This window comes from Aythya marila, assembly GCF_965140915.1.
Source record: "Aythya marila genome assembly, chromosome: 3".
Lineage (NCBI taxonomy): Eukaryota > Metazoa > Chordata > Aves > Anseriformes > Anatidae > Aythya > Aythya marila.
In genome coordinates, this window is record NC_139044.1 from 96,456,737 (window position 1) to 96,479,020 (window position 22,284).

The 22,284-nt window shown below is 38.7% G+C and overlaps 1 protein-coding gene across 1 annotated transcript in view; it reads left to right on the forward strand.

The window, feature by feature from the left end:
• Positions 1-22,284, forward strand: part of CSMD1 (CUB and Sushi multiple domains 1) — a 1,184,580-nt gene that overhangs the window by 753,038 nt on the left and 409,258 nt on the right. The window lies entirely within an intron of this gene.

Genomic DNA, 22,284 nt, shown 5'->3' on the forward strand with positions numbered 1-22,284 from the left:
AATGTGCAAATCAGAGAGAGAAATGTTTGGAAGCTATGTTCATAAAATGGTCGTTATGTTTTCAATTGTTATTGAATTTAGAACTCTGCTGATAATACTGAGGGTGTAAAAGGCAGAATATGGTGTTAAAATTCATGAAAAATATGGGTATATATAAAAATAATAATAATATTCAGGATGTTTAGAATTCAGAGATTCAGAAGCCAAGTTAGTAATCCAGGCCGAACAGTGCCATACAGACATTGTCAGTTCAGTACAGGGGGCAATGAAAGCATGTTGGCATTTTATAGATCGAGGTTTACACTTCATTATCTTTTTCTTCCCCTCAGTTAATATCACAGATCTAATTCTTACCCTTCCTTGTCACACTATGCTCTAGTGACTGCCTTTTTCCAGGCCTGAGATGTAGCACAGCAGGGGTTAAGAACCGCTGCAATTCCCAGCTTCTCAAGAGGATGGAGATCACAGCATCACCTTCCCTTCATTATGTGTTTAGTGCACTCTGGAATGACATCTATTTAGTCCCTCTGCCCCTCTGCACCTCTTTCCTCATACACTGTGTGAGGATAAAATCAAGATGTTATATATAAGATTGTGAGGCTGTTTATTTATTTATTCATTTATTTATTTATTTGAGTATCACCTTCCCTGAACAACTGGCAATCTGAGAGCTCTTTCTCCATTAATGAGGCAAGTCTTGTAACAAAAAAACCACATATATATTGGAAAGCAGAGAGTCCTTTTGACTAACAAAAAGCCAGAGGGTAAGCCAGTCAGTGTTCACCCACAACTCATTAAAAGTGCTTGTATAATGACTAAGACATATTTGAATAAGTTAATTCTTCGTGTAATAACACTGAACTCAATGGAGTGAAACCCCGGCAATGTTTGCCTCATTGTGTGCTATTCTGCGAGTACAGAGAGAATGAGTGTCTTGAAGGCTAATGTCTAGAGGATATGATTTGGTCTCTGTGTTTCTGTAGTGCACTGTTTAATGCAAAATGAGTGTATTGGTATGCTCACTGGAACAAAAGAGGCATGATAATTTTCTGCTTTAAATATTGCACATTGATGGTGTGGCATTCAAAAGGAACTTTTTGTGCAATGTGTAGCAGAAAAAGTTGATCCATCTCTTTGGTGTTTGTATCTGAATGGGTGATTATTTCATTATTTATAAGTTATTTCTGGGAGCTGTGTGATCTCTACTTACACTCTCAGAACACATGCTGTCAGACACCACGTTTAATTACAAAAAGTGGAAGACAGGCTATGGAAAAAAATATTATAAGGTAGTTTGCTGTTGACTTCAAATATAATGCCTTTTGTCTTTTTTCTTTGTGTTTTGATTCATGAAGCTCTATATCATGTCTGACTTTTCTACATAAATCTAAGATTATTATTAGCATCACGTAAATGGAAAAAAATATTGGATTAAAATACAAATAGTTGGACTCAAATATATTTTTCTGCTCTTTCTGGTATAAGCCCTTAGTATTTAACCATTTCTACTACCAGTAATTATGTAGATGGAAAAAGTAATTAGTAGTTCAACTTACAAATTCCTCTTTAGCAATGGATATTACCATTTGATTCCAAATAGCAAATCTCTAGAAAAGCAAAGAAATTAAATACTAACCCTTCTTCCCATTTTTGTATTTTAGATCTGTTTAATATTCTCTGTTTATAAAGCAGAAAGCTTATTTCTCCATTTTGATTTATGCAAGCTAGATGGAACACAAATACCAGTATGATAAATGCTGTAAGAGCATGCCCTGCAAACACCTAGATGTGTGCACTTCCCCTAGGTCTTCCACCCAAGCACAGCCTGAGAACAGCTGCAGAAGGCACTTCATAATGGCACAACTGATAGAAGTTAGGCAGAAAACGTCAGCAGTGTACTGATTATTCCTTGTGGGATGCAGTACAGTATCTGTCTTTTTAAGTCCTATCTCACTGCTGCCCTCCTGGACTTGCCCCGACTCTTAGATGCTTTGTTTCTTGCCATCCTTTATGAACAGTCAGGTAGCAAAGCATGACTTTGGGATACAGGTACCTTGGCAGAAAGCATTATGTGTCACTCCCCAGCGAAAGAACACATCTTTGCCTTTTTTTCTCTCTTTTTCTTTTCCTTTTTCTTTCCTTTTTCTTTTTCTTTTTCTTTTTCTTTTTCTTTTTCTTTTTCTTTTTCTTTTTCTTTTTCTTTTTCTTTTTCTTTTTCTTTTTCTTTTTCTTTTTCTCTTTCTCTTTCTCTTTCTCTTTCTTTTTTTTCTTTTTTCTTTTTTTCTTTTTTCCTATTTCTTTTCTTTTCCCTTCAGGACACCTGTGAAGGAAACACATCGAGCAGGGAGCCAGATGCACTTGAATTATGATTAATTTATGCAAAGAAATGTGAAAAGGATGGGAAAGATTAAGCTAAAATGTGGTCCCAGTTCATCTAGTGTGAGCTGACCTACTGGGGCCTTAAGTAGTATACTTAGCAAATTTCTGGAAGAATAAACTGGGAGAAAGTAAACACACGGGCAGCTCTGATGGAACCTGTTTCACGGTTGTCCCTCGTTAGTACTTCAGCTGTCACAAACACTGACCAAATCTAATTCCTTTTGTCATCTGAAGCTGATCTCTCAGATGAGCAAGGAGAGAGTTTGACTTTAGGAATCTGCACAGAGGAGCATTATTATATCTGATTTAATATTCATCTATATTGTTGTCTGACCATGAGGACAGACCATCAGCAGCCACAGCTCTTAAAAAGTTTTTCCAGGCAAGTAGGAGAATTCTGTAGTTTATCTTTTCAAACCTAGCCTCTGATACCAGGAAGTTACTGTCAATCATTCCATGTGCAAAGGATAATTAGTTTTATAACAGGTTTTTCTCTCTTCAGGATACCAGTTTACAGAAGGCAGGACTATAACTGCAGCCTTGCAACCTAGCACCTTTGTGTCTCTTTGGCCCCCATGCAGCAGCCCATGGACAGAGCAGGGTTTGGAGAGCAGACAGCTCCAGCAGCCCCTAACATGATGAGGATTAACTGAGATAGCTCATTTCCTGAGTTTGCTCTTGTTAAAATGTAAGATAGATACTCATATGTGAATTGTCATGTTCTTACAAAGTGAGAGAGCTGAAACAATTTCAGCCTTTTGTAAATATTATTTCAAAATATTTCAGATAGCAGAAAAAATATTTTAAATATATTTAAGAGCATGTTTTTTTTTTTGTTTTTTTTGGTTTTTTTTTGAATGAGTAAGATTAATATATCCTCTAAAAGCTTTGCTATAGGACTGATCAAAACAGTTCTCTACCCTGGAGACGAAAAAAAAGAGCTATTTTAAGACAATGACTTAGTCCACATAGGACCACATAGGACCAAAGAACAAATGAGTTTACAGACTCAGTATTGATTAGTTGCAGCACATTAAGGTGAATTAATGGCACATGCTGTTGAAACTATAATGATTATCAAAATGGGATTACATTGCTAATTCTGTGTGAGAAAGAAGGACAGCAGTCATTGTTTATTTTGTTGTTAGTCAACTCTGAAAAATGGCATAGTAAAGTTAAAAATGTGTTCATGGCAAAATTTCATTATGGATTTTCTTGCTTACCAATAGATTCCTCACATTTAAAATAAATTGGTGTTTTCATCTTTTATATGTTTTGCTACCAATAAATGTACTTTGACAGAAACAAAATAAAGAGTAGTACAAGTTTTGCTCTTCAGTTAATGAAAGACCATTTCCCTAGAACAATATTGGATTAAATAATTTTACTTAAAAGCCGAATCTTCTATCTGGTTTGTTCTTATTCCTTAGTAAAGAACAGTTTATTTAAGATCTTTTACATTTTGAAAAGATCACTTCTAAGAAACAGATGTGCAATGAATTTAGCAAACCAATACAACAATTGCTGAAAATTATCCAAAGTTGTTATTGTTACTATTGTTTATACTCTATATTACTATTGAATATATTGTAAGTATTACTGTTTTTTATAATGAATTTTAAAGTTTGTCATGATATAAACATCATTTTATTATTTTTATTTAATATTTAAATTAGATTATTCATTGCTTCAACAAAGTTAATTAAATTTTTAATTAATTTTTTAGGATTTTTTCCTCTGAAGTATTGTAGAAAGAATAAGAAACTGTGTAGCAATTCCATATTATTATCTTTAAAACACACATGTAATGAAAAAAATCCTCCAAAAATTCTAAACTTTTGTGTTTATTTATTTTTTTTTTGCTATGTACTTATTGTTGTATTGAATCTTCAAAGGTAGCCCAATTCTTATTGAATCTAAATTTTCAAAGGCTATCACATCCATCACATCATAATCAAGAAATACTGTTCAGTGTATATACTGGCAGCGTTCTGACTGTTTTCAGTCTCCAATTTATAAAACACAATACACCACAAAAAGAAGACAATACAACATCAAACAAAAAACACAAATCAAAGCTATCTCACTATCTAACCTTATCTAAGTTCAAATTTAATATAATCCTTTATACTTAAATACTGTAAAGAGAATGACAAACTTCTGGCTAAAAGGATTGCCCTATGGAGTATTACGTTTAGAGCAAACATCCAATCAAGAAAAAGTGCAGGACAGGAGATTAGTGGCTGTAGACACTAATAGATGTAGACGAATGAAGGAAAAAAAAAAGGGAGGGGGGGGGACTATTTTTTGCACCTTTGATAAGATAGTTCTACACTCTATTCTTTAATACAAAAATTTATGTAGATAATGAATATTTACAACCAGAAAAGTTTCGTTGTTGTTGTTGTTGTTTTGTTTTGTTGTTGTTTTTTTTTTTTAATTTATTTTTATTCTTAAAGGAGAAAATTATTGGCAGGTGATTTTCAGGTTTTCAGCATCTTGGTTTAAGTTTGCAGTATTTGAAAAGATGTGAACTAGTAGAGATATATTCTCCAAAAGCATTGCATGGGTTTTTAGGATATCAGTTTAGGGAGGGGAATTTTTATAGAGAGGAGAAACAGTAATGAAACAGAGCATCTAGTTCTTTATCCTTATTTATTTTAAGAAACTTCATGTGGGAGTGAGATTGATCCCTGATAATAAACAGAATGTAAAATAAACCACACAACTAGCTAGGTGGCTGTGTATCAAAAGATTTGGATCTTGTGTGATTAAGAGTTCTCTATACACAGTCTATTTTTCATTGTGAATATTTCAAATACTACATGAAACTATTATTTAAAAATAATTTATTTTAAAAATATTATTTGAAAATAATAGTTTCAGAAATGTAACACTGGTATTAGAAGTGGAAAAATAAAAAAAAAAAAAAAAAAGAGAGAGATGGTGATAACATGTAGATTTTGCCTGCCGAAATTCTTCAGGCTTATACACTTTCAGTCAAGAGCTAATTTATAAGCACTGGAGAAACAGGCATAAAATAAATCCTCTTGATTGGTCTCACTTTCAGCTAAAACAAGTAAAGTAAATATCAAAATGTTGGCAGCTTTCAGGCATGCTTTAAATTCTGGGGCACATGATAGTCTTGGTAAATTTTCTGAACAAGACTTGGTGGGGTTTGCCTAGTTCTGAGACACTGGTGATCAGTTTGTTGTTACTTCTGAAAAAAAAAATGAAGAGATATACTTTACTTAACTGTGAGGGAAATAAAACAACATTGTATTCTACAGTATTATCTTCTTGGTATTATCTTCTTATTACACCTTATAACGATAAATTTTCTAATTGTGTATTTTAGGATTTGCTTTTACAAATACAACTTTCCTTTAAAAACTTTGGTTTCTTGGACTCTTCATAAAACATTGCAACACAATGCAAAAAAGTGCCAAGTTTCACCAGAAGCTCTTTTCTGACCTTTCCTAAACATCTATCTTCTCAGCATTTTCTTTGTCTGCTGGCAGATATACCACTTCTGTCAAAAGAAAAAAGAGACAGTTTGCCTAAAACTTCACTAAGAAAATGTTATTACAAAATGAAGTTTGAGATTAAGATTTTTTAGAGGAAACTAAATCAGAAGACTGTTATGCCCTAATATAAATATGAAGACATCTCTTTCTTATTAGTTGTTATAGGAATTCTGTCTGAAGTTTTCATCATTCTCAATGGAAGTTACTCTCTGCTTGTTTGATATATGGTACTGCAGATGCTGAAAGGATTAATATTTCCCAGTCCAAAACTTCCTAAATACCCCCACAGTACTCTGAACTCTCCGGTCTTTTCAAACAATAAAGTTTTTTTTTCATTCCTTCAAATCCCGCAGGTTGAATAGGTTTTCACTTTCCAAGTTTATGATTGCATTGCAGATCTCTGCAAACGAGAGAAAGAAGAAAAAAAAAAAAAAAAAAGCTTATAACTTATTGATGTATTAATTACAAGGTTAGGAAACACAAGGCTTAATAATTAAGATTTTATGGGCCTAGAATGTCTGCAAATATTCCATTTTATCTCAAAAGGCCTTTTTACGGAAATATTAAGATAAACGTTCAGTTCAAAACAAAGACAAAATAGGGAAGCAATATTTCAAACATTGGTATTTTTATACATTAGGTAAAGGGATGTATCTTGGAATATTTAATATTAAAATATTATCATTATATACATAAACATATATGTGAGAGAGAGAGAGATGTGTGTGAATGCAAATAAATACATTAAATAATATTCCATTGCTCCATTTACCATGTCTAAGAAGAGTAAAGGATTCTACTTCTCTTTTTTCTGAGTATTACAGGATAAAATCTGGCAGTAGAAAAAATAGGTGCAGCATTAGCCTCTAACAGTTTTATAAAGCTTTAATAAAACAGGAGGGATAATTACATTGATATACTTTTTTCTATCATAGAATGTAATAATACAGAGTTGCCCAAGTGTTTAAGAATTTAGGCTCTTCAGAGAAGATGAGTATCCATATGCAATGAAATTCTACAGTGCTATTTTACTAGATTGTATAAATTGCTTCATAAATCAGGTTAGTAAATTATACTTGGTCTTTCTAAATAAGCCTTCAACACGGCAGGAGTTTAAATATCTTTTAAAATACTATGCAAAAATCTTGCTGTGAAGAGAACTACTGCCTAAATATATTTGTGAAGAAAAGCATCACTTGTAGCTACAAGCAAAACAAGGTGCTTCATCAATTATTTAATACATCATTTGCATATATAATTTGTAAAATAACCAGAAAAAAAGCATCCGTTAAAATATGTAAAACAAGATGTAATCTGATTGAATTATGGATGGTTAAAATGAATTGTTATCCAGCTAGGAAGCTGAAACTGCCATTAAATAATTTTCATATACAATTATAGGACATTACTGATTATCTGCAGTGAGAGTTCATACTGTAGGCTAAATTGACATTGAATTCTGTTATTTTCAAAGTCAAATGCTTAAGTATCAGCAACCTGCTTTTAGCAAAGTACAATTCTGTATAAATTAACTATTCATATGAAATTTAAATATAAAACTTAATACTTTTATATAGCTTCTTTGGCTTAACTCCTATGGACAGCCCTGTTAAAAATATAGATGTGGGTAGTAAATAGGTTGGCAAGAGGAAATCTCTGTAGATTCAAATAATGTATGTAAATTATTAAGCCATTCAGAACTTGTGGGTGGTTGAATTCAGATTTCTGGAACATAAAAAAGCCTTAAAACATTCTTAATTAAAGAAAGTAGTATGACACTGGTCTATGCAGTGAAGGTGTGCTGCAAAATGTAGATACCCTCACTGCCAGGTTCTTTGGGAGAGTCAGAGACTTCTCACTTTCTGCATGGGAATTTGCACTTCCCACAGAGGCTAACATTGCAGATTATAAAGTTTAACACTAGCTGCATAGTTCATGCACATTGAATATGCATTCAGATCTTGGTTTTTAAATCCGTGTTAGGGGAAAATATCAGTTTGATAGAAGGTCTCACACTATCCTACTTCTTCAGAATTTGTTCTATATATTGTGAAACATTGGAAAATAATTTAAACAGTGTTGGCATAACACCTCGCTGTCAGTTGTTAGCCTGTCACACTGGAACATATCTATTCTTGCATGTACTCTGAGCAGAACTGCAAAGTGCAGGTGTCAGATACGTTTGGGACTGGGGAGTTTTGTTAGGTGACAGCCAATTTATCAGCTTCAGAACAGTCTGAGTACACTACTCCTTCTTCAATTGGAAGAAAGGAAGTAAAAAATATTACCCAATGCTTGAACAATGTATCAAGTTCTTAAAAAAAAAAGTATTGAAGAGCTTGAAATATTTTTTTGAAAGGGTTGCCAAAACAAACAAACAAACAAACAAAAAAATACAGGAAAGAACTAAGATGGAAATGAATGCACTGGGTTCCATTTGAAAGGAAAGGACTAGCTGGTGATTTAGAGGGGAGAAATTATTCAACATGATGTGTCCTTCCACTGAAATGTCAGTGGAGAAACTGCACTGTGGAGATTGTACAGTTCTTTAAAAAAAAAAAAAAAATAAAAAGCAAATATATATATATGCATATATACATATGTATATATAAATAGAAAGAACAATCCAGAGAAACTCCAAAATGCTTAGTTATACATCTGCATACTTGAATAAGAATGGACTGTAAGTTTGATGCTCTGGTCATAGGTATCCTTCACAAGAACCTATCACATGAACCATCTGAACTCAGAGGAGAGGGACAAGATCATTATGCCATATATCAAAGCAATGAAACTTTTAATGTGCATGATGGTGATTAAAAATGTTTAATTCTAAAAAGTTTTAATCTAACAGCAAATTGCATTCTATCAGTCCATATTGTTCTGCTAATGCAAGCATTTATTTGATTTCTGTCACCTCACCGTCACATTTTCTGCTTCAGTCTCCTAACATGAAAGAAATTTTATTGCATAAGCAAAAGAGACGTGTGAAAAATATATGCATATCTCCCCCAGTTTAATGCTTTTGAACTGAACTCTGATGCTCAGTGTCTCTGCTAGAAGAGCTATAAAGTCAGTGAATTATCAAATTAACAAGAGCAAAAAACCAGTATGGTTTCTCAAAACTGGCATGTATTATTTTATTTAGTGTACCTTTTTTGCCACATCAGCTTTTTCTTCATGTTTTTGAAGTCACACAGTAAACCTATTTTGTACTGAGAAGTCATGTTTCTTTCTTAATTCTACCAGGCCTAATTTCAGAAGTTTGAAAATGCACTTGCAGTACAAAATAAGAGATTAAAATAAACTCCTTTGTCTTGTTACATTAAGATTAAAATATAGCATGAAGCAAGGCCTCCCTACTTGGATAGGATATTACTCTAAGTATTTATTGATTTGATTAAAAAGTGAGTCTACATCTTAGTGTATACAAGTTAAAAATCACTTAAAATTAAGCACATAATATACAATTGTTGTATTGTTCTCTTTCTTTTTCAGTTATATTAACCAGTCACTTCTGGTCTAGTCCTGAAGCAGAAGTGTGCATATGTAAGATGGGCTTTCTCACAACATAGGACAAGAGATCTTTTGGAGAGGCAGAGCTTCTCCCTTGCATTCCTGTTGCTATAAAGGCAGAACATGCCTTGATTTTCAGCCAGGTTTGCTATAAAACATTTTTTTTTTTTTTTGGTGCTTCACTTCTTATTCTCCCATTGCTCCTTGTAAGTACTGCATCTGAGTTAATTTTCTTCATATCAGTGTGTATGGTGTTTAGATTTGTGCCCAAAACAGTGTTGATGACACACCAACATTTCAGCTATTGCTGAGCAGTGCTTGTATAGGATCAAGATGTTATCTTTTTCTCACTTTTTCTTCCTCACACTGGCAATCCCCCTCCTAACCCCTCCCCCCCACCCAGCAAGTAGACTGGGGTTGGACACAGTTGGGAAAGATGACCTGAATTGGCTGAAGGGATATTCCATATCCTATAACATCATATTCAGCAATAAAAACTAGAGGTTGTCTTTGCAAGGTAGTTTGCAGACTGGCTGGATTCTGGTCTGCTGGTGGGAGGTAGTGAGTAACCAATTACCTTTTCATCACTTCCAATTCTCTCCCCCATCCTTCTGGGAGGGAAGTGGAGTGAGTGCGTGGCTGGTGGATGCTTAGTTGCTGGCAGGGGTCAGCCTAACAATATTTAGAAACATTTCATTAACTAAATCCTAATTCTTTTACCAAATTAAATAGTCTCTTCTAAATCTCTTTGCTCCTTCCATTCTATAGCCCTATTGTCACACCATGTTTTTCCTCTTTAAACTGTTACCCAGCAATCAATTGTTACCCAGAGTCTCAGTCCCAGACTCTGCCCATAGAGTGCCAGTCTTTCTCTGTCTCTTACTTCTTCATTACCCCCATCCATTAGTCTCTTTTCTTCCCTATTTCTCTTCTCACCTCTCATTTATGCACTCTGCATGCTGTTTGCCATTCTGCTTCCCTACCTATCTCCCTAGCACTCTATCCGTAGGTAGTGTCTTTCTTTTTCAACCCATTTTTTTTCCTCTCTTGTCAGACTTTACTCTTACTTTCAAACTTCTTGGCAAATACCTTTAAATTCAGTTCTTGTTTCCTCTATGTTTGAACTGAGCAACTGGCTTCTCTTCTCAAGGTGGGCCTGGTAAATTGTTGTACAGGAAAGAGCAGCTCTCAGCTCAGTATACAGGAATGGATTTTCATTGGTCTACAAGTGGAGAGTACTTGCAAGAGCACACTTCAGAATCTTGTAGGTTTTGTTAAATTTGACATTTATTTGGGATGTACTTGCTAAAACCTGTTTCTGTAGATCATCTTGAATTATTGTTTCCCAAAGGCCTCCCACTTGGCTGTTCCTATTAGGTTTTGGAAGTGCAAAAAGCACATCTTTGACATAAAGGTCACTTTTGCAACAAACGTAAGTTTACTCCTTTGAAGTATGGGGTGCTAATCCCTTCCATGGAAAAGGTCATCTTCATTTTTTTTTGGTGGGGTAAACTGGATTTTTTCCATGGCTTTATCAGAAAGGAATGAGATGAACACAGAATAATTTCTATTTAATAATATTTAAAATAAATCCCAGTCATATACCTGAAAATCTAAGTCCTAACAGCCACTGTTAGATAAAGATCAGAAAGAATTTTTTAAAAAGACAGTCCTGAGCAGCTTAAAAACTGTTGAAACCAGCTACCTCGAATATTAATAAATATTTGTTTTTTGTTGCTGTTTTGCCATCTATTTAAGTTCCTTCCCTAAAATTTATAATTAGACATTACTACTTCAGGCTTTGGAGACACATTATGCAACCTCACTGATGAACTGAAATATTCAGGGTAAGTGTCGCAGGCATTTATCAGCTAAAGGTGTGGAAATTCAAAACTCAATGTTTGAGGAAACTGATATAATGTATGCAGAGAACAGAATCACAGAATCACAGAATTTTCTAGGTTGGAAGAGACCTCAAGATCATCGAGTCCAACCTCTGACCTAACGCTAACAGTCCCCACTAAACCATTTCCCCAAGCTCTACATCTAAGGAACAAAGCAAAGACTGCATACTTCCTCGGATGTTTTTCTTTGGAATATAACGAAAAGGTAAAATCAGAATATAAATAAAAAAATAAATACAATGTAATCAGTATCTTTAGTTTGCAATGTAAAAGACAAAAACAGTGTTTACGTTGCATACTCATTTTACATAACAATGTGTAAATGTAAGTTTAAAAGCTTTCATATGGGTATAATATTCACAAATATCTGCACGGATATGTATTTATCTATTATATGTAGATATAATAGATAAATAGATATGTAGTACATATGTAGATATGTAGATATATTTGTGAATATTATATTTGTGAATATATATATTTGTGAATATTATATCTACATATCTACAGATATCTACAAGCTTAAAAAAAGTTTAAAAACTTCATTTTCCCTAGTAAAAAGAGAATCTAAAGCAGAAATATGTTATTTATATATTTATTATAGAAATTCATTAGAGGTTTTTACAGAAATTTATTAGAGGTTTTTAACTCGTGGTCTTAAGAAAATAATAATAATAATAAAAAAAGCCATGTCAGTTTCTATTTCACAGTGTTTTAACTAGGAAAAAAAAACTGATATAAAAACTTAATTATAAAGACTTGAATGGTTCTACAATCTTTAGAATTCCCCATAGATAAAGGGTTTCACACCATTACCTGTAGCTGCTTAGCTGAGGAAAGGTAACAACTTTGCATGCAAACGAAAAAGGGCACTTGGGATCTTCTGATACAATATACATGCAATATCAGTGCAAAATACGTGACCCTTGCTTCTCATGAATTATGCCCTCACTGTAACAAAACAGAGAAGAACAGACTCAATCTTTCAGTTTATTGGTAGTAGCATCACAAATACACAGAATGTTTGCAACAGAGAAAAACAAAACAAAACAAAACAAAAAAAAAACAGGTAGAATGATAGTTTGAAGAAAACAGCACTGACAGCAAGAATTCTTACCTTAAGCATATGTGTCTTTATTCTTCACAAGGTATAGCATGTCTGCTGAGAAAGATGGCATAAGAGAAGAAAAATATTAATCAAGAGGTTAAGACTAACAACACATATTGCGGTACACATCCATATTTTTGACAGTTCCTTAGCAAAGTCTTTGTTGTTCCTCTTGGAAAAGAAAAAGGTCAGCAAAATTTATTGTATAATATGAACAATTCTGATTGCTTCACTAAAGATCTATTCAGCAGGGGAAAGCAAAGTGATTGCTATTTTATGACAATCGTGTAATGGATTCATGTTTTAAATATATAAGGAGTAATAAATGTTATAAAAAAGGGAGATAAAAATATCTCAGAGTCGATTCCTTTTACAGAATTTAAAAGAGCAAAGGTGATTTGAAATCTCTCCTATTAATGGTATTTGGATTAAAAAGATGAATTTGCATAATGGTAACTTAACCTTGTGATGAATCAGAGTTGCTAAGACCTCCATGATAATATATCAGGATTATAGAGCTCAAATGGTTGTAGTGATTTGTACTACAGTTACACTTTATTACTTATCAGACTGAAATTTTCCACCTATGACTGTACTGTCCCATGGAATATAGGCCATTATGGGGTGATACTTTTATTTTTCTTGCATAAACTGTTCCAGTTGCTACAAAGATATTTATTTTAAAACATTGTTGAGACAGAGGAAAGGCTTAGTTGTCCTTCCTCATGGGAGAATGCCCTAACCAGCAGGCTAGAGCCATTCAGTTCTTATTTTCTGACTTAGTGGTAAGAAACAGAAAAGGTTTTGAAAAACAAAACAAAACAGAATCACAGAATCACAGAATCACAGAATTTTCTAGGTTGGAAGAGACCTCAAGATCATCGAGTCCAACCTCTGACCTAACGCTAACAGTCCCCACTAAACCATTTCCCTAAGCTCTACATCTAAACGTCTTTTGAAGACTTCCAGGGATGGTGACTCCACCACTTCCCTGGGCAGCCTGTTCCAATGCCTCACAACCCTTTCAGTGAAGAAGTTCTTCCTAACATCTAACCTAAAACTCCCCTGGCTCAACTTAAGCCCATTCCCCCTCGTCCTGTCACCAGGCACGTGGGAGAACAGGCCAACCCCCACCTCGCTACAGCCTCCCTTGAGGTACCCATAGAGAGCGATAAGGTCGCCCCTGAGCCTCCTCTTCTCCAGGCTGAACAAGCCCAGCTCCCTCAGCCGCTCCTCGTAGGACTTGTTCTCCAGGCCCCTCACCAGCTTCGTTGCCCTTCTCTGCACCCGCTCAAGCACCTCAATGTCCTTCTTGTAGCGAGGGGCCCAAAACTGAACACAGTACTCGAGGTGCGGCCTCACCAGAGCTGAGTACAGGGGGACGATCACCTCCCTAGCCCTGCTGGTCACACTGTTCCTGATACAAGCCAGGATGCCGTTGGCCTTCTTGGCCATCTGAGCGATGGCCAAAACAAAACAAAACAAAAAAACAACAACAACAACAACAAAAAAAAAACTCTTTCAAAAAGAACTCTTTCAAAGGCCTGAATTTTAGTTGAGTCCAGAACTGGACTTCTGAAGTCTGCATTTATAATTTAGATGATAGATGTGCATAGTCTATTTCTCTGTGTCAAGTGTCAGAGCTAGCTGGAAAGCTAACTCCAATTCAGAAGTGTGAGGCTTTGAGTCAGAACCTGCATCCTTGGACTGCTGGCATCAGGGAATGTATCTCTGCAAAAGGTTTTACAGACATACTTTATCCATTAGAAAGGTAAATGATAAGTGCTTTATTATAAACTGTAGACAGCAAAATTCAAGGAAAACTGTAGTCTTTCTCTAAAAAAAAAATAAATAAAAAAAGCCAGTTTGATTTTGAAATGTCTCTGGTATAAATCCAAGCCAGCTCTTTGCTATTTTATCTTACACGTGTATCAAAACAAAAGCTGAATTTAAAACTAATAGTATCAAAATTAGTTAAAACTTTCCTCACTGTACCTGACTTAAAACTTATTTTGTCAGAATTCTTTTTCATCTTGCTCATGCAGAGAGCACAATGATGTAAATACATGAATTTACAATGGTTATGCATTGCTTATTTAGCATCCTCTGGGTATGAGGACCCCTGTTATCTTGTTCATTGTGCTAAAATTCAGTAAGAAACATTGGTGGGAAACACAAGATCTGTGCTGATCAGAAATGTCTCATTATAAAACCACTGTAACCAACTCTGCTGTGCCCTCCAGGTCAAAACACTGACAGTCAAGGTGAAGACTAAGCTCTGTAGCAAACAACTAGAACAGCAAAGACTTCTTGCAATTTCTGAGAAACAGAAACTGGTTTTAAGTCTTGCCATATATAGTAGGAGTACATTTATTGGCAAAGATAACTGAAACTTACCAGTTTTTGTACACACTCTGATAAACATAGATTGAAATGGATCTAGAGGTTAATTATGAGTTACTTCATTTTTCTTCCTGGCTGTACCCTTGTAAAGGCACTCTATTAGAGGTGCAAGAATATGAAACATTTCATTTCATTGCGTGGGTTACTTTAAACAGGCTGTTTTGAAGAAGGGGTATGTTTTTTAAGTAGAAGTTTGAAATTATTTGTTACTTTTTTTTTTTTTTTTTTCTTGGTGGCTTATAAATGTTTCCCCTCGGTCTCATCACACACACAGCTGCATGGGAAAGTGATTACAAGTACCCTTATTAAAATCTGTTTGTTTTTTGTTTTTTTTTTTTTTTTTTTTGTAGGAGTTAATTTCTTTCATTGGCTGAAACAACTTGCTGTTGTCTATTTTGTGGATGTAGAGTAGTTCTTCAATAGACCACTTCAGAGAGCTCCTTTCCACAGTAGTCTCTCACATTCTCTTTCAGATGTAGCATAATCTAAACTGGGCAGGAAAAAGCTCTTGGCTGTTTGAAGTATGTGAACAATGCTCATATTTGCTTCAAGAAAGTGGCCTTCTAATTCCATGATATTCATGATGGTACTTCTGAGGTTGAGTAGAAATCTTAGCCTACTTGTGCCAGAACCACCTGGCTATGGTTTAATTAAATGAGATACTATCTTGCACACTGACTGGCTTAGTTGCTTTACTGTCTTAATAATGAAATATGAGAAGATGTGTTTCATCCATTACCAGGAACTCTTTTATCCATGAACTCTGTTCAGGCTAGAATGGATCCTATGGCTTAACTTGGTTATAGTCCTGTGCATCAGCCCTAAGTAATTCCTTAAGTCCCTCAGGTAAGTAGGTAAAAATAAATAAATAAAATTAAATTTAAAATATGACTTGTTATTTTCAACAACAGCTATTTATTTATTTATTTATTTATTTATTTATTTATTTTTACAAATCTCCTGTTATACCATTTCTGGCATTTCAGTATTTCCTCTGAAAAACCCTGAAAAGCCCACACCAAAGCAATTAGGGTTTGCAGCTTTACAAGGGAGTGAGACAAGAGCAGATTGCAATAATAAGGCAGCTGTAAGCAATGACTGCACCAACAAGGCGTTGAGAGGGCAGCGAGTCCGTATCAGAATGAGAGGTCCAAAAATGGATGCAGCACAGACACAGCTGCTGCACAGGAGTTTGCAATTATCTATTGGCCAAGGAATATTGTCTAGCCCGCCTTAGCTAAACTTTTTGAATGGCCAGACATTATGTTTGGCATAGCATAAATGGATCTTTAACAGCCCCAAGCTATACTTCAAGCGCTCATCCACTGTTTCTGCCTTTCCCACTTTTGCTTTCTATATGCATAAAGACATTTATGCAGGGCTGCTTTTTTGTTCAGTTTGTTTCTTTTCTTCCAAGAATCTTGCATCTCTCAGAAAACCATTGCTGAGTGAACACTGAGAAATACATAGTATGAGAGACTTACAGAAAAATTCTTGTCAGTATATACTAGAAAAATAGAGCAAAATGTATGCTGCATAAAAAGGGCTTAAAACTGTATTTTATGAGCTTCAAAGAAAGAAGACATGCCCAATACAGCCTTCTAATCTTTTTGATGCCTTCTCTTTGATTAATGAAGGAAGAACAATTGAATGCAGTTATCAGAAAGTCATGAAGAAACAATAAAGAATTGTCTTAATTCAGTAAGAGCTTAAATAGCTAAATGGAAAAGAAATTTACTTTTTCTTCTCTCCTCCCTGCTCCTCCCCCCCCCCCCCCCCCCCCCCCCCGTAAGTTAGTTTGGAGGTTTCTCTAGGTGTTTATCAAAATTGAAATTATGTTAAAAAGAACATTAAATTTTGTTAGTTTTAAAGCTGTAAAATATCAAATCGAAGAGCAAGCGAGTTTTAGTGGAGCTTGTTTCTCCTCTGGATAACGTATCTTCCTTTAATTGTCATGTCAAATTTCAGGCCAAAGAGATACCTTTCAGGTATCTCTTAGAAAAAAATGCGAGAATGGGTACACCATAGTAAAGGTCACTTGTAACTGATAGAAACATTTTACATTCCTTGGGAGGCGGTTCTGAAGGGCAGAGGGGTCCAGGAAGGCTGGGCGCTCTTCAAGAGGGAAATCTTAATGTGCAGGAACGGTCTGTCCCCACGTGTCCAAAGACGAGCTGGAGAGGAAGAAGACCAGCCTGGCTCAACAGAGAATTGTGGCTTGATCTTAGGAGAAAAAAGAGGGTTTATAATCTTTGGAAAAGTGGGCAGGCCACTAGGGAGGACTTCAAGGATGTAGCGAGGCTGTGCAGGGACAAAATTAGGAAGGCCAAAGCTCATCTGGAGCTCAATCTGGCTACTGCCGTTAAAGATAACAAAAAACGTTTCTATAAATACATCAACACAAAAAGGAGGACTAAGGAGAATCTCCATCCTTTACTGGATGCGGGGGGAATCTTAGTTACAAGAGATGAGGAAAAGGCGGACGTGCTCAATGCCTTCTTTGCCTCAGTCTTTAGCGGCAATACCGGTTGTTCTCCGGATACTCAGTACCCTGAGCTGGTGGAAGGGGATGGGGAGCAGGATGTGGCCCTCGCTATCCATGAAGAACTGGTTGGTGACCTGCTACGGCACTTAGATGTGCACAAATCGATGGGGCCGGATGGGATCCACCCAAGGGTACTGAGAGAACTGGCAGAGGAACTGGCCAAGCCACTGTCCATCATTTATCAGCAGTCCTGGTGATCGGGGAAGGTCCCAGTTGACTGGCGGCTAGCAAATGTGACGCCCATCTACAAGAAGGGCCGGAGGGTAGACCCGGGAAATTACAGGCCTGTCAGTTTGACCTCAGTGCCAGGGAAGCTCATGGAGCAGATCCTCCTGAGAGTCATCATGCAGCACTTGCAGGGCAAGCAGGCGATCAGGCCCAGTCAGCATGGGTTTATGAAAAGCAGATCCTGCTTGACGAACCTGATCTCCTTCTATGACAAAGTGACGTGCTGGGTGGACAAGGGAAAGGCTGTGGATGTGGTCTACCTTGACTTCAGCAAGGCTTTTGACACCGTTTCCCACAGCATTCTCCTCAAGAAACTGGCTGCTGGTGGCTTGGACTGGCGCACGCTTCATTGGGTTAGAAACTGGCTGGATAGCTGGGCCCAAAGAGTCGTGGTGAATGGAGTCAAGTCCAGTTGGAGGCCAGTCACTAGTGGCGTTCCCCAGGGCTCGGTGCTGGGGCCGGTCCTCTTTAATATCTTCATCGATGATCTGGACGAGGGCATCGAGTGCACCCTCAGTAAGTTCGCAGATGACACCAAGTTAGGTGCGTGTGTCGATCTGCTTGAGGGTAGGAAAGCTCTGCAGGAGGATCTGGATAGGCTGGTGTGGGATTATTCTGGGTTGTGCCTGCGTGCACGAAAGGAGGGGTCTGGCGTGCCTGCGAGCACAGTGGGAGGGGTCCAGGGTTCCTGGGTAGGACGCTTTGACACTATATAAGATAATGTCATGCAGTAATAAATTGGCTTACGGCACAGAACGCTGGTCGTTGTGTCCATTTGTCCCGGGGCTTTCGGTCGGGTTATCCTACATATGGTGACCCCGACGTGATACGAACCCCGACGTGCAACCGGTTGGCGCGAGTTAGGCGCGGCGCAAGTTAGGCGCGGTGCGTACGTGCTAGGTACGTGCGTGGCCATGGGGCCTGGAGTCGATGAGGTGGTAAGTACTTTAAAATCTTTGGCCAAGGAAGTAGGAATAACTTTACGAAAGAAGGACATTCGTTCCCTCTTGTTTTGGGCGACACGCCGGAATCTGGCGGGGTCTCCTGTCCATTGCCTGAAACAGGCTACTTTAGAAGCAGTGGGACGGGATTTATGTGACAGCGCTTGCATTGGGAACAAAGAGGCGCAGACTTTATTACCGACCTATGGGTCAGTGCGAGCGGTTTTGGAAAAGGTAGCCAACGAGGCATGCCTGTGGGCTACTGTGCACCGCATGCTTTTGTCCGATGGGGACAGTGAGAATAAGCAGGCTCCTATGGAGCTGCCAATAAAAAACAATCTAAAGGAAGGGTCGGGGCAGGAGAAGGAGGAGGCTCGATCGGGGGATGAAAAAAATGTGGAGCAGGAGAAAGAAGAGGGTGGGAAACCTTTTGTGGCCCCCCTACGAGTTCGGTTGGATCGTGAAAGAATAGCAACACCTAGTGCTCCTCCGGCGGAAGGGAGCACAGTACATACGTCATCGGACGGGTCCTTTTGGGGGGTAAATAAGAAGGGCTCCCTTATTCTGTTCCCTGCCAGGGGTCCTGAAGGGGCAGGGGTGGCATCCGGGCAGGCGCCGGCGTTTTCGGGCTCCCTCCGGCCGCTGCTGTATGCAGCCCCCCCCGCGTTTGACCCTGGAGGGCGGGAGGGGGGGGAAGCGCAAGTAGAGTCTTTTTTGGAGAAGCCCCTACCATCGTCCGTGCGTTGCGTTCCCGTTCCGTCGGGTGCTGCGTCCCGAGAGAGAGAACGAGTGGATAGTGAGAGTTCAACAGATGAGGAGTCTCGGGATCCTAGACAGGCTACCCCGCGGCAGCCGATGCACATCCGCGAGGAGGTGCAAAAGGCAAGAGAAAAATGGACTATTAGTGCGAGAGAATGTCTTCTCTCAGGTTGTGAAATAACGCCAAGTCCTGTGCGGATAGGGTGCTATCCTGTTTTCGCAGGGTCTCAAGGACATCAGTGGCAGCCGGTAGATTATAAGATGCTGCTACAGTTAAAAAAGGCTGTACAGGAGGGGGGATTCTCTAGCCCACAGACACAGGTTTTGTTGGATGCGGTGGCCTTGCAAGGGCCCCTGATGTTTGATTGGCGGCAGGTTGCCCGAGCCTGCCTGACGGCAGCGCAGGTACCCATGTTTGAGTCTTTGCTAGAAGAGGAAGGTGAAGTGTTAATGGTGCGTGCATGGGCGAATCCCCAGGATCCTTTACATGGTATGCCTGGGGAAGCGTTGTTGGGACGGGGGAGGTGGAATACTCCACAGGAGCAGCTGTTGCTGCCGCAGCCCGTGCTGATTGCCGCTGCTGATTTGGGCCGTAGAGCATTAGAGCGAATGAATGCTGTAGTCAGCCCGACTCCCAGTTATCTCCATATCCGGCAAAAACCTGGGGAACATTTTGGGCGCTTTGCAGATAGAGTGCAGACAGCTGTGGCGAGCAGTAATTTCCCACAAGAAGCGCAAGATGTTGTTTTGAGAAAATGCTTAAGAACGGGAGCTCTACCTGAGTTCAAGGCCGCTCTTGCAGCGCTTCCAGCTTCTGCAAGCGCGGGCAAGCTGATTGCTCACGGATGTGAGTTTGGCAAGGCTCAGGAGATGCAGCCTCTTGCTGCTGCTCTCAATGAGCAGATGGTTGGGGTCACATCTGCCCTCCAGGCGTTTGCTCTCCAGATTCATCCTGGAGGTTGTTTTTGTTGCGGACAGCGTGGTCACGTAGCTTGTGATTGTTCCAAGAAAAGGGAACCTGTGATCGAAAACAGCCGTCATGCAGTATTGATTCGCTGGGATGACGCTGGTGTCCAGCGGGAGGTGGGGCCTCTCAGACCCTACGTTCTAGCCATTCCTATATCTCTGTTAGGTCGTGATGCATTAGTGTTAGCAGGAATATGCTGTGGGCTACCGCACCGCTTCGCTGTTTCCAACGCCATACGCTTACAACCTACGGTCTGCTGAGCCAGTACTCAATGGGACACTTTGTGGGTTGTTCCCGCCTGTTACTTGCGGGGGAAGGAAGCTGACTACCATCCGTATCAATGCCACCGTGCAGGCAGGTATCAATCTGACACATGAAATACACTTGTCATCGGACGGCACCACGCATGCGACGGAGGACAGAAAAGAAACCGTTCTGCTGGTGGCACAATTGTGCGGCTCCACTGACGTTTGGGACAATGGGACAATAGCGGATGTGACCGTTCCGCTGTGGACAGTTAAGACCACGGTGCACAATCAGTCAGTGGCCTGGTTGTGGGTGCAGCCACCGGGCCAAGCTCCTGCACCGGTGGACTTTTCCACTGGAGATGCTTGGACTGTAAATAGCCGTGCAACGGCCTTTTATCAATCGGTCCGCGTCGCGCATGTTTCGAACTCTGTTCATTGGCGTTTACCTAACCCCTATTGGTTGCTCTGTTCTCAGGAACGTGCTTGGAAGGTGATTCCAGCTAACACGACACTTGGTCTGTGCTCTATGGGTCTGCTATTGTGGCCGCATCGCACTGCTCGCAGCCCTCGAGCAACCCGAGGAGTCTGTAAAATTCCGGTATTGTTAAAAATGAGAGAGAAAAGGTCAGTTCAGTACACACAGCAAGCAAGGAGCAATCAAGAGGAAAATTTAATGATAGGGTTAATTAGAGATTTTGCAAAAATGCAGAATGTGAGTCAAGTGACCGCTTGTTTACCTATATCTAAATCCGCAGGTGATTCTATACCCTGGGGTATAATCACATCACCGATACCCCAGATTGAGAAAAACAAAACAATCCAATGTGAATCAGAAACAGTCATAGAGACAGAAAGGCTGGAAGGGTTTTATAGAAAGTGTCAGATTTGCCTTTATTCTGGGTGTCAAAAGGAAAGAAATTACATATTTACAGACCTAGACAACGAGGATGGATGACTAGGGATGTGTGAGTATGATGCACCACGCACATGACAAAAGGAAAAGGTTATACGGAAGTGTAAAGAAGGTAACGAGATAGGAAGATTAGAGGGTTGGGAGTCAGCATGGGCATTAAGTATACTGCAGAAATACCAATATGTAGGGAATACTGCTTGGTGTTTGCAGTGGGTAGGAAGGACGATTAATGACCAGAGTTTACTATATGAGACGGCTCAGAGGGAAACTAGTAGTCGGGAGAGAGTAAAGGCAGTCCCGTGGTGGAATTGTACACAAATATTCAATTGTGACACTGCTTTAGAAACAATATCTCTGCTCCCGGTAAAGATAGCCTTAGCCACCGGATGTGCATGCAGAGGTCTACAAGTTAACATGAGTATAACCAATCGGAATATAGCCAGCCAGACTGGTAGGGAAAAGACCTTAGTGAATTGTAAATCTTCGACTATACGAAGCATGGGACATTTTGTGTGGGCCGCCAGTGATGGAACTTGGACAACTCATTTAAGTTTGGATGTCCCAGTAAAAGAAATAACTTTAGGATTGCCCACCCTTTGCCCGCTTTGGAAAAAATCTCCTCTCATAGAGAGAAGAACAAAAAGAGAAGTAAGTGAAGAAGACGATGAGTGGCAGGAACCGTCCACTGGGATAAAGATAGGATGGGTGGTAGAATCGTCGTTTGCCCCGATAGCCTCCTACCACAACAGGGAGCTGATAAACAATTTGATGGGGCAAGTACATAGACTGGCAAACATAACCAAAAGGGGGTTTAAGGAATTAAATATACAGTTACAAGCCACAACA